Source organism: Bactrocera dorsalis, chromosome 3 (genome assembly GCF_023373825.1).
Source record: "Bactrocera dorsalis isolate Fly_Bdor chromosome 3, ASM2337382v1, whole genome shotgun sequence".
NCBI classification, from domain to species: Eukaryota; Metazoa; Arthropoda; class Insecta; order Diptera; family Tephritidae; genus Bactrocera; species Bactrocera dorsalis.
In genome coordinates this window covers 75208236-75221768 of record NC_064305.1, presented here as the reverse complement: position 1 = coordinate 75221768, position 13533 = coordinate 75208236, and the positions used below count along the sequence as shown (strand labels likewise).

At 28.5% G+C, this 13533-nt stretch overlaps 1 protein-coding gene across 2 annotated transcripts in view; it reads left to right on the top strand.

Moving 5' to 3' along the window:
- Positions 1-13533, top strand: part of LOC105229187 (uncharacterized) — a 226675-nt gene that overhangs the window by 56485 nt on the left and 156657 nt on the right. For both annotated transcript variants that reach the window (XM_049453426.1, XM_049453425.1), the window contains one exon: positions 3264-3471. The gene's annotated coding sequence lies outside the window, so the exon portion shown is untranslated. The remainder of the gene's footprint in view (positions 1-3263; positions 3472-13533) is intronic.

The window sequence follows — 13533 nt, the reverse complement described above, 5'->3', positions numbered from 1 at the left end:
TTTTTTTGGTGTTGACACCTCAAGAAACGTTTTCTCGCTTAAAATGGAAATAAAAAAAAATAAATTAAAAATTAAATTTATATAAAAAATTATTTTAAATACAATTCAGTATTAAACGTTTTTTTTTTCAATAATACTTTTTTTTATATTATAAAACCAAAAAAATTTAACACTTGAAATTTAAAAATAAATGAAGTTGATTACTTAATAGAAAAATAATATACTAGTGACTGAATATAAAAAAAAGGATTTTTGTGCCATCCGGGAAAAATAAATTAATGTAAAAAACAAAAAAAAAAATTAATTAAAATCTCAAAATTTAAATATTTACAACTTTTTAATTTAGTTTTGAACAAAAAATTATTAATTTCAAATGATACAAAGGTTTTTACTACCGAAATAGAATTTTAGTGCAAAAATTTGAGAAAAAAATTAAAAGCAGATGTTTGCAAAATTTAATTAAATAATAATTATTTTTTTTTTGTTTTATATCTATTTTTTATTTTTTTAAATTTTCGAAATTCATTGCAATCTTAAAAAGAATTATTTCCATTCGCTTAAAAAAATTAAAAAAAAACAAAACAATTTTTTAAAAACAAAAAAAAATATTTTATAGAAATAATAAAAACAAAACAACAACAAAATTTTTGCAATCGTAACGAAACTGAAAACAAATTTTCTCGTGAAATATTGTGTAAAAACAAAATTTCTTTCAGAACAAATAAAAAAAATTTATTACTTAAATATAGTATTTTTATTTTAACACTCAAATTAAATTAAAACAAACAATTTTTTTTGGAAAAAAATTTATTTATTAATTTAAACTAAAATAATCCACTTCCGAACAGCACAAATAAAATAGTGAAATATTTTTTATATTCGAATCATTTGTAATACATTTTAAAATAAAAAATTAATAATTAAATACAATTTTTATTAAAATATTTTTCTATCGTAATAATTGAATAATTATATATCGTATTATTTTATTTCAAGACTCTTAAAATGTTTTTTTTTTATTAAATTATTATATTTTTGAGGTGTTTTTAATTTATTTTTATTATTTTTTTTTTTTAATTTGCTTTTTGGATTATTGAAAAAAATTTACTCTTGAAAAAATAAGATATTAAAAAAAGAAATAATTTAATAAAAAAATATTAATTTTTGGACTGTTTTATTTTTTATTAAAATAGTTTCACTATTATTTTATTTATAAAAATAATTTTATTTATTAAAATAAAAAAAAAAATATTTTGATTTATTTTAAATTGGAGATACTAAAATTGTCAAAAAGTGTTCAATTTGAATGATTTTCTTTTAATTGAAAAAAAAAATAAATAAATAGCAAAAATATAATCAAAAATCTTTAAAAATACTGGCTACTACAAAAACAATAACATAAAGCGTAAATAAATAAAAACTATATAAATGAAAAACCCAAAAAATTAAAAATTGAAATTTAATAATATTATGAAAATAAAAATAATTCTATTCAAAATCAAAATTAAAAATAAATGCAAAAAAATTTTATATTTATATTTTAAAAAAGTATAAAAATAGGAATAACTTTTTTTTATTTATAAAAATTTGCAATAATCTGCTTTTGAATTTTTACAATTTTTTATTAAAATTTTTCCAATAACGCTGGGTATTGGTAGCAATAACCGTTACTTTATTTTATTTTACAGATTTCCAATTGTAATTTTTTTTAATTTTCTCAATTGCTTTCAAGACTAACAAGCAGAAAAAAATCAACTTAAGGCAATTAAATATAATTTATATATATTTTTTTCGTTTCACTTTTCACAAAACACTTAAAAGTTTCCAATTTTCACCGCAAATTCCATTTAAATTTCTTTTAGCATAATTAATTGTTTCGTAAACAAAACTTGCACAGTAGAAATTGAACTTGAATTTGGGCATTTAATCGTGTTTCCCCCAAATGCACCATTTTTTCTTTCATTCATTTTATTTTCTCATCTCATTTTCCACTGTTGCAAGCGCTTTTCACTTTGGCGAGTGAGTGGCACATGCGCATGCGCACGCGAATCTTGGTCAGCGGAGCACAGCGCCACAAAGCAGCCAAGCGACTTTTTACAAACATGCCTTTTAGTGGACGCGAATGCGCAGACGGAAATCGCGCAACAATTAAGAGAGCATAGAAAATTGTGAAAATTTCTGCAAATAAACAATGGCAAAAGCAATGAAACCGCAAAAACCGAAACAAACAAACAAAAGAAATTATCATTTTTTACCGCAAAATCAAAATGCACTTTGCAAAAATATCGGCGACTTCTACCAACCGCTTGCTCAGCTAGCCATGCACAAAGCAAACTCATAAGCGCATAAAAAAATTTGAAAAAGCGACTTGACGCATGCGCCAACAGTTGGTGGAGGCAATGAGCAAAGCGGAGATCGCAAAAAGAATTGCATAAGATCAGCCGCAGCCGACAGCAGTGGCAGCGGCGACGCCGTGCGCGCTGATAAACACCACTGAAGCGGTCAGCTCACAGACCAACAAAACGCCAAAAGCTTGCGGCCATTTGTTGTTGTTTTTATTGCTGTGGTTGTAGTTGTTGCCGCTGCCACCGGCTCAGTTGTCCATCGCAGTCACGGCCGTCTGGCTGCCGTTTTTGTTGCTTGCGTTAATATTTTTGGCGTTATTGTTGTTGCTGCTGTTTGCATTATTGAATATGCTCGTCCTCTGCCTTTGGCGTATGAATTTTATTTACTTACTTTTCTGCTTTGCCCCTAGTTATCGCATGCGTGTTCGTTGCATTTTTCGAAGTTTTCGAATTTTTTACTGGACGCTTTGCGCTGTATTTTGGCGTATTTGTTGTTATGTTTTCTTCTGCGATTCATATTTTCGTAAAGAGCAGAAGCTATTCATTAGTTTTGGAGTTTTTGATTTTGTTGTTGTTGTTGTTAATTGAAATATTTTTATAAACTACTGAAAATTTCACGTTTTTGAAAAACAACCGTTATGAAAAATTCAAAAAAAAAAAATATTTAAGAAAATATATAGATACTCCAATAAAACGTTTTAATCGAAATTCCGAAAAAAATAGTTCTTAATGGATTTGCTTCAAACCAAAACTCAAAAAATTTAATTAAAATGAAAAAATATTTTTAGTTTTATAAAAACTGAATATTTTCGGATTTTTCTTTATATCTGTGCATGCCTTTTTGTAGTTAATATAATTATTATTTTTACTTCAAAAAATTTAACACCATTTCCTTAATTTCTTTTCTTTCTCTCCAAGGAACGGAAAGAATTCTGTGTGTGTGTGTGCCTCAACCTGCAATTACATAAGTGCAAAGTAAAATAAAAGAAAAAACTTATTTTCAATCAGATTACGATTCTGATTCAGTGTTAAAAAATTATAATATTTGTGTGCAACGATAAATAAATAATAACATTTTATAAGAAGTTAACTTCCGGAAAGCGGCGAACTAAGAAAGGAGAAAAAGGTAAGTGTTTTTGAATGACTGTTAAAAATATTTCTAAAAAAATATATAAATAATTATCCAACAAATATATTTAACAAGTAAATTGTTAGCATTCCTTTATATTATGGTCTATATACATAGTGTTCAATAGTTTTCAAAACCTACTCAAACCTGAGTAACGTAATGTTAATTTTCATATCATACCAGCATGACTTGTCAATACTTGGATCAGCTGTTTATGTTATTTCAGCACTTGTTATTCTGTTCATCGAGTCCTAAACTAGTTCAATGCAACACTGAGTACTCTAAAATACAAAAGCTATAATAACATTATGAGCAAAAGATAGTAAGACTTTGTTCATAATTTAAAAATTCTTAATTTATTCTTCTAAACCTAGAGGATGGAGTCATGTGCAGAAGTTCACGCAAGTGAGGAAAGTTCTCTGATCGCCATTCACTTGGGAGTGGCCAGAAACGATTCTTTTACATATGACTCAAGCAGCTCACAACTTCTTATCTTTGACCAAGTATCCTCTTGGCTAAAGTGAGAAGGCGAAACATCCCCTGCATAGGGTTGTGCGCTGGGTTTGGGAACGCCACGTAAAAAAAACACCCCCAATGAAAAGGAAAAAACAGCCTGCTGTTGTTGACTCGGTTATAATCCCGTAAGCGGTGTCTACGCCAGTAAAGAAGAAGAAACCTATGTCATCCCCTTTAAAGTAACCCATTTTATCCCCAATATACTTGTGCCAAAGTTTTTTTTTACCCGGCGAAACAGTTGTTAAGGTCAATTTTCGGAATAGCATTCAATATGCGTAGCGATTCACGTCATTATTTGCCTCAAAACAGTTTTCCGGGAGCGATCGTTTGAGTTCATGAATTTATGAATTCATATATGGAAACAAGTATACTCGTATCCACAAAAAAGAGCCGATTCTAATGAATGATATAATGAGAAAAGTTATAAAATTTGACAAGCGGCAAATTTAATATTGTCTTCATATTTCGATAGCTTATACTTTTAAAAATAACATTCGTGAATTTTTAATCGATATTTCGAATATATTTTGAGTTACAGCCATTTCAATTGTATCCGCTTAGTTCAATCGGCTGCCTCAGTTCATATATAAATCCGTTTTTCTCAAAAAACTATTTTCCAATTTACTTGAGTAACTGCTCTGAGACAAATAAATCGATCACTAATTTTCCTGCTTGTTCGTTCAATGATCTACCAGTTTGTTGATCTGATCAAAAATTGAATTTAATGTCTCAAAAATTTTAATGGGGAGAGTTAAGATTCAATGGAAGCGATGGTACCAGATAGTGGAAGAAAAACGCTCTTCTGAAACTAAGTAGCTTTAACTGAGAATAATTATCTTTTACCACTTTCTTAAAAAGTTATTCCATTCAAGTCTGTTTGAAGTTCACTTCTGTATTCTGATGCTGAAATGAATGTTCTTTCTAAGATATTGTTCCGCTTCTATTCAATTTTTTTTAATCTTAAACAATTTATATTCAATAATATCTTATCTTGTGCTAACTTTTACTAATTTTCGACTTCTAATACCAATTTTTGCTCCCTTAACCTCAAAAATGAGTGTTGATTGGTTTAAAAGAGTAGCGCAGAAGCACCAAACTGCATTATTAGACTCATTGTGCTCTCGAGTGGTAACCAATTAAGCTTAATCCAGCAACTTCAAGGATTTGGTGAAATACCAGTTTTTTTCTACCTCAGCCACCCAATTTATTTTAAGTTGAAATGTTGAGAGCAATAGAAGAAATTCAGTATTCACCAATTGCAGACTGGACATTCGCAAAGACGATGTTTCAGCAACTCAAAATCTTCCGTGCATGTTCTGCATTTCGCCAAATGCCTTTTACCAATTTTTTTAATATGAGATCTTAGAGGTAGGTTCCGTGTGTTCACCTTTACAATGTTATTTTCCTATAAGAACTCATAGAAATGTTCTAATCAGTCTTATATCGGTATTCTGCTTGAGACGATTGTCTCATGTCTCTAATAGTGACTACAGTAATTTAGTGACTCTGTTAGTCAGGAGTCTCATTTTGGTATTCTAGCAGATACAGTGTAGTAGTATATTGTATAGTAGTATACTGTATCTGCCAGAATACCAAAATGAGACTCCTGACTAACAGAGTCATTAAATTAAGATTGTGACAATTAGAGACATGAGACAATCGTCTCAAGCAGAATACCGATATAATATCAACACAACCCTGTGTGGTATGTTCGGTATTACAAATGTAAAATTGCACCAGCTCATCTGCCTTTTCGATGCCTATATTACTCGTTACCCAGTTGAATTTGAATGAGGATCCAAATAGTTATGAGGAGGCAATAAGTACATGACTCTCAGTATCATAACCTAAGAAAATGAAACTTAGTACATGTGCTTTAGATCGGCTTTAAATTATATATAAAGTCAGCAGTTCATCTCTCACTAGCTTATTATTCTACATTTTTGCTATAAGTAACAAGAGGCATCTTCGCTTCGCCACTTCTTTGTTTGGCATGTTCGAGCTTTGCGTTCTTGTGTTAAAACTTTGCATGTGAATGAAACAATAAAGTAGATACACTAGCATGCAATTCAAGTGAGTATGTGAAAATCTCATAAAAGTAAGTAAGTGATACCTTAGGCGAGTCTTTGTGATTTATAACAACCATTTATTCTATTCGCCACTCTCCACGGTTTGACGAACTAAAGACAGCTAAAATTAATAATATTTATTTATGTTAAATTCGCCATGAAACTTCCGTCTTACCGGCTTAAAAAGCATTTGCCTCAACACTTAAAATTGATTATGATGCCATTGAAATACACCCACATTTCTTACATGAAAAACCAGAAATTTTTTCAAAATATTCGATATATGTGGCTGAGTTAAGCCCTGCAAATTTTGTAACCAATATCTTTTTATTTATAGTTAAAACCTGCATCCAGCTATATTTCATTCATAAAAAAGATGTTCGTTTGTATATATGTATGTATGTATGCGTTTATGTTGAAATTACGAAATCACGTTGACACAATTTTTATCGTATTTTTTTAAAATATGTTTGCTTGCTCTAACAAAATATAAATAAATTAAAAGGGAATATAAAAGAAATTATACAAAAGTAATAACAAAAGTTGAATTTCTTTGTTAATATGAAGAAGAAGAAGGGCATGCGACGTTAAACTCGCAAACTACTGCCACCGGCGAAAAGCACAATAACAACAAAAAACTCCCACAATTGTTGGCAGGCAAGTATAAATAATTACATATACTCACATCTAAAAGTATATGTATGAATGTATGCGTGTGTATGAGTATCAAACTTTATGCTTTATTGTTGTGCGCAGTCGCAGCCACCGACGCATTGAGACGTCACTTAAACTGGTGTCAGTCGCAAAGAAATGCTGCGAAATGTAACTAAGCACAAAGATACATACATGAATGTAACATTTTGTGAACGCTGATGCGCCGCTTGCTGAGTTAGACATTGCGGTGCGCGTTATCTAATCGACAGGTTGCTTGCTTGCGTTTTTATTGTAAAAAACATGTGTTTACACACATACAAACGCACTAAAAATATGCTTACATTAAATTGCAAGTGTGTGCGTGTATAAAGTTGTAGATATGTATTATTCATGCTTCTGTTATGTAGGTGACACTATTTTTCAGCGCAGCTCAGCCGCTTGGCGACAATATGGGCTAACACTGAGGTTGCTGTGTCTTCTTTCCTCAGCTCTTTCTGCTGCTTCTGTTCACTGCGGCATCTTGCCAGCATGTGAATCTCATTATATTTGATTATTTTTGAATTTTGGGTAATTTCTTTGATTTTTTTTATTTATATTTTTGGGTTTCAATACTCTTTTATTTTTTATATTTGAAAAAATACGATTGGACATATGTTTCTATTATACAAAATACATCAAAAATTATAAAAATAAAGAATAAAAAAATTAAAAAACAAAATATTAAAAACGACTCAAAAAATTTTTTAATTGAATATATTAATTATGCTTTTTATAGTATTTTATTTTTTTATGTAATTAATTTTTTTTTTATATCAATTCTGTCTTTTTTTTTGTTCTTGAAGAAACATAATTGGAAATCTGTTTTTATTACAGAGAAAAAACAAAAAAAATTAAACTAAGGGCAAAACGAAACGAACAGAACGAAAAAAGATAAAAAAAACATAAAAAATATAACTAAAATAATAATACAAAAACGAGTAAAAAAAATTAAAAAACAATTTAAATTAAAATAAGAAAATTATTTAATTTAATATATTTTTACACTTTTTATAATATTTTAATTTTTTTACAGTTTTTACATAATTTACATTTTTAATTTAATATTTTTTTATATTTTTGGTGTTTTACTTCAATTTTTTTTTTGTGTTTTTTTGTTTATAATTACATTATTTTCATTTCTGTTCCCTTTTTCCATTCAAATAGAGCGTTAAAATTAAAAAAAAAATATCAAATTAGAAAGGAAAAAATAAATATTTAGCATTAAAAATAATAAAATTAATTAAAAAAATGTTTAAATATTATTTGTTTTTAATTTAGTTTCCTTATTTTCACTTCTGGTCTCCTTTGCCATCCAAATAGATCATTAAAATAAAAAACCAAAATTAAATTAGAAATGAAAAAAGATAAAAATAAAAAACTAGCATAAAAATAAAAAAAATTAAAATAATTTTTTTTTCTTTTCCTAAATTCATTGGTTTATATATACTTTTTTTTAATTTTTTGCTTTTTTATTTTATAATTTTATTTCATGTTTTTCTGTTTATTTCAATTCAAACTTTTTATTGTCCAACCAACTCTAATTTACTTCGCTATCTCTTCCTCATTTCAAATAGAGCACTCGCATGAATTAAAAATGATTTAACAGTAAAGCGAAGATATAGAAAAAACACTCAATTTTGTAGCATAAATTATAAAAAATAAAAGCAAATACTATAAAACTATATCAAACACCCACACACATACGCATATACATACAAGTATACGATCAAGAAAGTCATAATCCAAATAATAACAATAAAAATTAGCTAAAATCTAAGCTAAACTTGAACAAAAACGATCAAATGCATGATTCACAAATTAGCACGAAGCAGTAAAGAAGTAAAAAATGAAACATAAAGCGAGCAAAAATTAACTTGAAAACGAAAAAAACACGAATAAAGCAGAGCAAACACGGATTTGCGAGTTAAACAAACCAGAAGTTGATGGAACAGAAAATAAAAAGTTTTAAATTTTTAAAAAGTTTATGGGATGTATTAAAAAAAGGAATCAAAAAATTTAAATACGAAAAAATAACAAAAAACAATAAAATAATAAAAAAAAAATATTAATAAAAAAGCAAAAAATTAAAAAATAAATTTAAAAAAAAATAATACAAAATACAAAATTATCAAAATGATGACAAAAATAAACAAACTTAATTAAACTCTGTGCTTAACCTGTAGCAGGCCACTCATATGCATTTGCATATATTTATACACATTTACAAACATATGAATATATACATATACAATGTATGTATATTATACATATGTGTGCATATTTGGTATAGAGAATCAATGCACACACCGCTAACGAAAATAAACCAGCTAATAGGCAATATATTTGATAGCCAAGCGTTCAAGCAAAAATTCATTTAAATTCATCAAAAAAAATATAAAATAAAAATTGACACATACACATATACATACATATTAATTTACAAACATATGTAGCTATACTTACATAAATATATTAGCAAAATGTCAAAGCAGCGCTCTTTGTATAACCATTTGCTGCGACTTCTTGACGTCTCTAGCTTTGTACGAGACTACATGTAAAAATATATGTGCATACGAGGGCGGGTTGATAAATTTGTGACTTAAGTTATTAACTCCACAAATAAATCTGTAATATGTCTGAATTTAACACCTTTACGGTACACAAAAACGTGACATTGTTGAATTACTAATGATCCCTAGAAGGAAAGTGGCATTTAATAACATTAAAAAAAAGTTGAAAATAAATAAAATAAAAATGTTTAAACTTAATTTTTGTGCGCTACGTGTACGTATTGTAAATATTTAACGACTGCGTAGTGAAATAATGCAATCATTTCTAACTTTCTTTTTTACAAATTTTGGTTTTTTTTAAGCTTCGTTTACCTAACCTGAATATAATGAAAAGGAGAAGCTGAAATGTTACAGGCTCAAAATTTTCATATTTAAATAATGCTCATATATTTATTTATATACACAGGTATATTATAGTACTTGACACTAACCTTATTAAATTAATTTAAATATATATGGCAACCCTGTTTAAGTATGCAAATATTAATAATACATTTAAATCTGTAAATTTATCTTTATTGTAAAATCAGTTTGCGATTTTCAGCTTTTAAATATAAAATTTATTAAAAATATATGGCAACCCTGTTTAAATATGTAAACATAAATAATACACGTAAACATAAACAAATAATAATTTTCAAATTTATCTTTAATATAACGTCAATTTGTGTTTTTTGTAGTTTAAATATTATTTTTTTTTTTTATTATTTTAGCTAAGTGGCAGCCCTAACGAAAAATAAAGATTTATCCTCACTTATATGCATTTGCAGCTATTCAAAACTTCTTAATAGTACTTAAAGCGCACATAACTTACGATTTTTTGCTTTACTTCACATTATTTTATATATTCTAATCACATGGCAACTCTACTCTGCAATATATTTGTATGCGCATTTTAAAAATAATTTTTTAAAGGTACATTTTAATGAAATCTAAAAAAAACATATTTACAAATTCATAATGTATAATATGCATACACAAACATGGCAACCCTGCTTACATATATGCCATCTTAGGTGTGACATTTGGCCTAAAATGTTTCGAAACTACAGATTTTTGGTAATCAATTGTTAAAAAAAAGCATGACTTAAATAATTTACCATTTTAAAGCTACATGGCAACTCTGCCTACTAATAATACTGCTTTAAATGCCTTCAAATATACGAATATTATGCCAGATTACAATATCTATGTTGCATTCGTTAGTAGGTATTCAACCTACAAATAATTATAATATTATGTAGGCGACAGTTCTGCATATTAGTATTAGTGTGTGTGTCATTGTTCGCTTCTAAAGAAACAAACTTTAATTCAGATTTATTATCTACCCAGAACATAATCTCTTTGTCACGCCTCGCCAAGCCCTTATCGGTCATTAGCTCATTGCATATCAATTGCTAAACTTCAACCCACTGTTGAGATCCGGATGCCTACTAAACTCCTTTCTGAATGCCAGATGACTGGCAGGGTCATAAATATCAAACAAATTATGTTTTTTTTTTTTAATATGCAAATTCAAACATAAAATCCTAATTATTTGTTGTAGGGGATTTTACCATTTTTAGCAACGTTTGATTCCGAGCTTTGGTGATTAGCTTTAGAATATTTCCATTATACATATTAGTATATGAAAAGAAATTTGAAGTATTTGGGCCAGAAAGATATGTGTTATAAATATATATATGTTTGAAGCTGAGTTGAGACAGAGGGAATTATAATTATTTCTATATTATATCGAGTAAACTGATAAAAATATTAAGAAAGTGAAGAATATGGTGCTTGAAAATCGTCTGGCAAGTATTAGAGAGATGGAATGAGAGCTTGACACCTCTCGCGAATCCATTCGACAGATTTTGTTGGATATTTTGGGTATAAAACGCGTTCTTTCTCGACTCGTCACGATAAAGCTGACTTTTTCAAAAAGAGTACCGTAAACAGGTCTATTTTTGCTTGATTGTGCGAATCCCGATCACACATTTATGGAGAGCATTATAACTGCCGATGAAACATGGGTTTATGAGTTTGGCATGCAAACAAGTCAACAAGTGAAGGAGATGAAGTCCATTCCAAAAATTGTTTCGAGGACTGATGAAAAGGAGAAAAAAATAGGAAACAACCAAAATTACCAAAAATTTCACCACAGCATCATTTAGCGGAACTTTTTTGTAAACATAAACATCAAAAATTAATCCTAAAACGCAAAAAACAGCGTTAAACAAATCTCCATAATTTTTTTAATAAAATTTGCGCTGAACTGACTTTAATCCACTGGTTTCTACTGTAGTTTTAAAAATACAGACCTTAAAATTACACATCAGCCAACATGCAGACTGCTCTTTTGGGTACGCGGTACGACAGTCCACTGATGTACACATTTTCAGTCAAGTCACATGAGAAGTTTTGAAAAAAAAAATCTGTTTTATATACCAAGTATTAAATATTTCTATAAAAAATTATTAGAATGTGACAAGAAATAATTTTTTAGTAATATCTGGTCTTTTATGATTATTCAAACATTCACTGAATAAATCGTTCTATGAAGATTACAAGAAAGGTAAAATTTGCACATAGCGTTTTTTCTCGGCTAGGCTGCCAGTGTATTACCGGTGATCACGACAAAAATTTACTCTCAGGTGGCAAACCAAAAAATATATGTTGCACTTTGGCCTAGGCGTATATGACCGGTGATAAATTGAGGATAGTTTTTTGTCGTGATCACCGGTGATACACTTACAGCCAACGTGTTAAAATCCTTTTGGTAGAATTTTTTAGTTTTAGAAGCAAAAAAAAATATTTGTTTTAATATGTATCGGCTTCTTATTATTATTTCAGGTTTTTATTATTATATAGATTTTTTTTTTAATTTTTTATAGGTGTGTAGACAAGTTTAGGGGAAATTATAATAAAAACCTGAACTCGATGGGTTATTGAAAGCAAATTATTATTATTTTCTTACATAAAAAATTTAGTTTAAATATATTTAAAACTTTTGGTTTAATTAGACAACAATAAAATATTAAAAGCATATCTTTTGCTAAATAATATAATATTTAAAAAAAAATAAAAAGAAATTGTATACATTTTCAAACAATTAATCTCTCAAGACAACCACGAGCGATCGTTACAACTCTATCGTCAGCTTATCTGATTGAAAATAACTTAATCCGCATACATAATTTAGAGATTCTTGAGCGTAGACATTCATTTCTGATTAGCAAAAGCAAAGCAATTACAATTACATGGTTGCTCGCAAGCAATTACAAATACCGCTATTAATAATCAATAAATCATTATTCATTAACTCTCTGTCATTTAATAAGCACAATGATCATCCCTACACAGGCGCACACACACCAACAAATAGATATATAAAAACATTCAGCGCCGATCACTCACTTAGAATGCTAAACAGCTGTGATTTTAATTTAATATTTTATTATTTTTTCGAATGCAATTCTATTGTAATTATTTTTCAATTAAAAATTTCTCTACACATTCAGCTGTATGTGTGTTGATGTGTGTTCAACGAGTTGACAGCGCCGACGTACATACTTTATATGGCGATAATTCTATGGAATTTTAATACAACAAAATTAATTAAGATAATCAATTTATGAGCGACTGCTAGTCAAGAGCAGCAATGAAATGCAGGTAGATCGCTATAATTGTGTGTTCATATGTTTGCATATTTTATGTGTGTGCAACCGACACCTACTTGAAATCGTACTGATCAGCGCATGCGCTTTTTTGCCTGCGCCGATCGTGACAGCTCTGCTGTGCGGTAATTGCATCTGTTATTCTATATGATTATTAGTGTTAATGTTTTTATTGTGTTTGTGTTTTTTTTCACGTAATATTCCATTGCTGTCCATCACGCCAACTCTCGTCACTATCGCTGTCATTATTTATGACTCTGATTTGATTGGTTATTTGTTATTTAATCGCCTTCTAATTTTGTTGGCTTCCTTTTGACTGCTGCTTCTTTTGTCTAGCTTCTTTTGGCTTAAGGAAATGGTCAAACGTCGTTCTATACTGTAACTGCTTTTCGAATATTTTTTTTCAAATTTATTTTTAGCTAGCTGTTAGCATTTTCAAAAAACCTAACCAGCTGTTGATCGCTTCCAATTGTTTGCAGTCGCTGTCATATCTTTGCGATTTATTTCTTTTTTGTCTGCGTTTTTTATTTTAACTTTTTTTCAAACACATTCTAT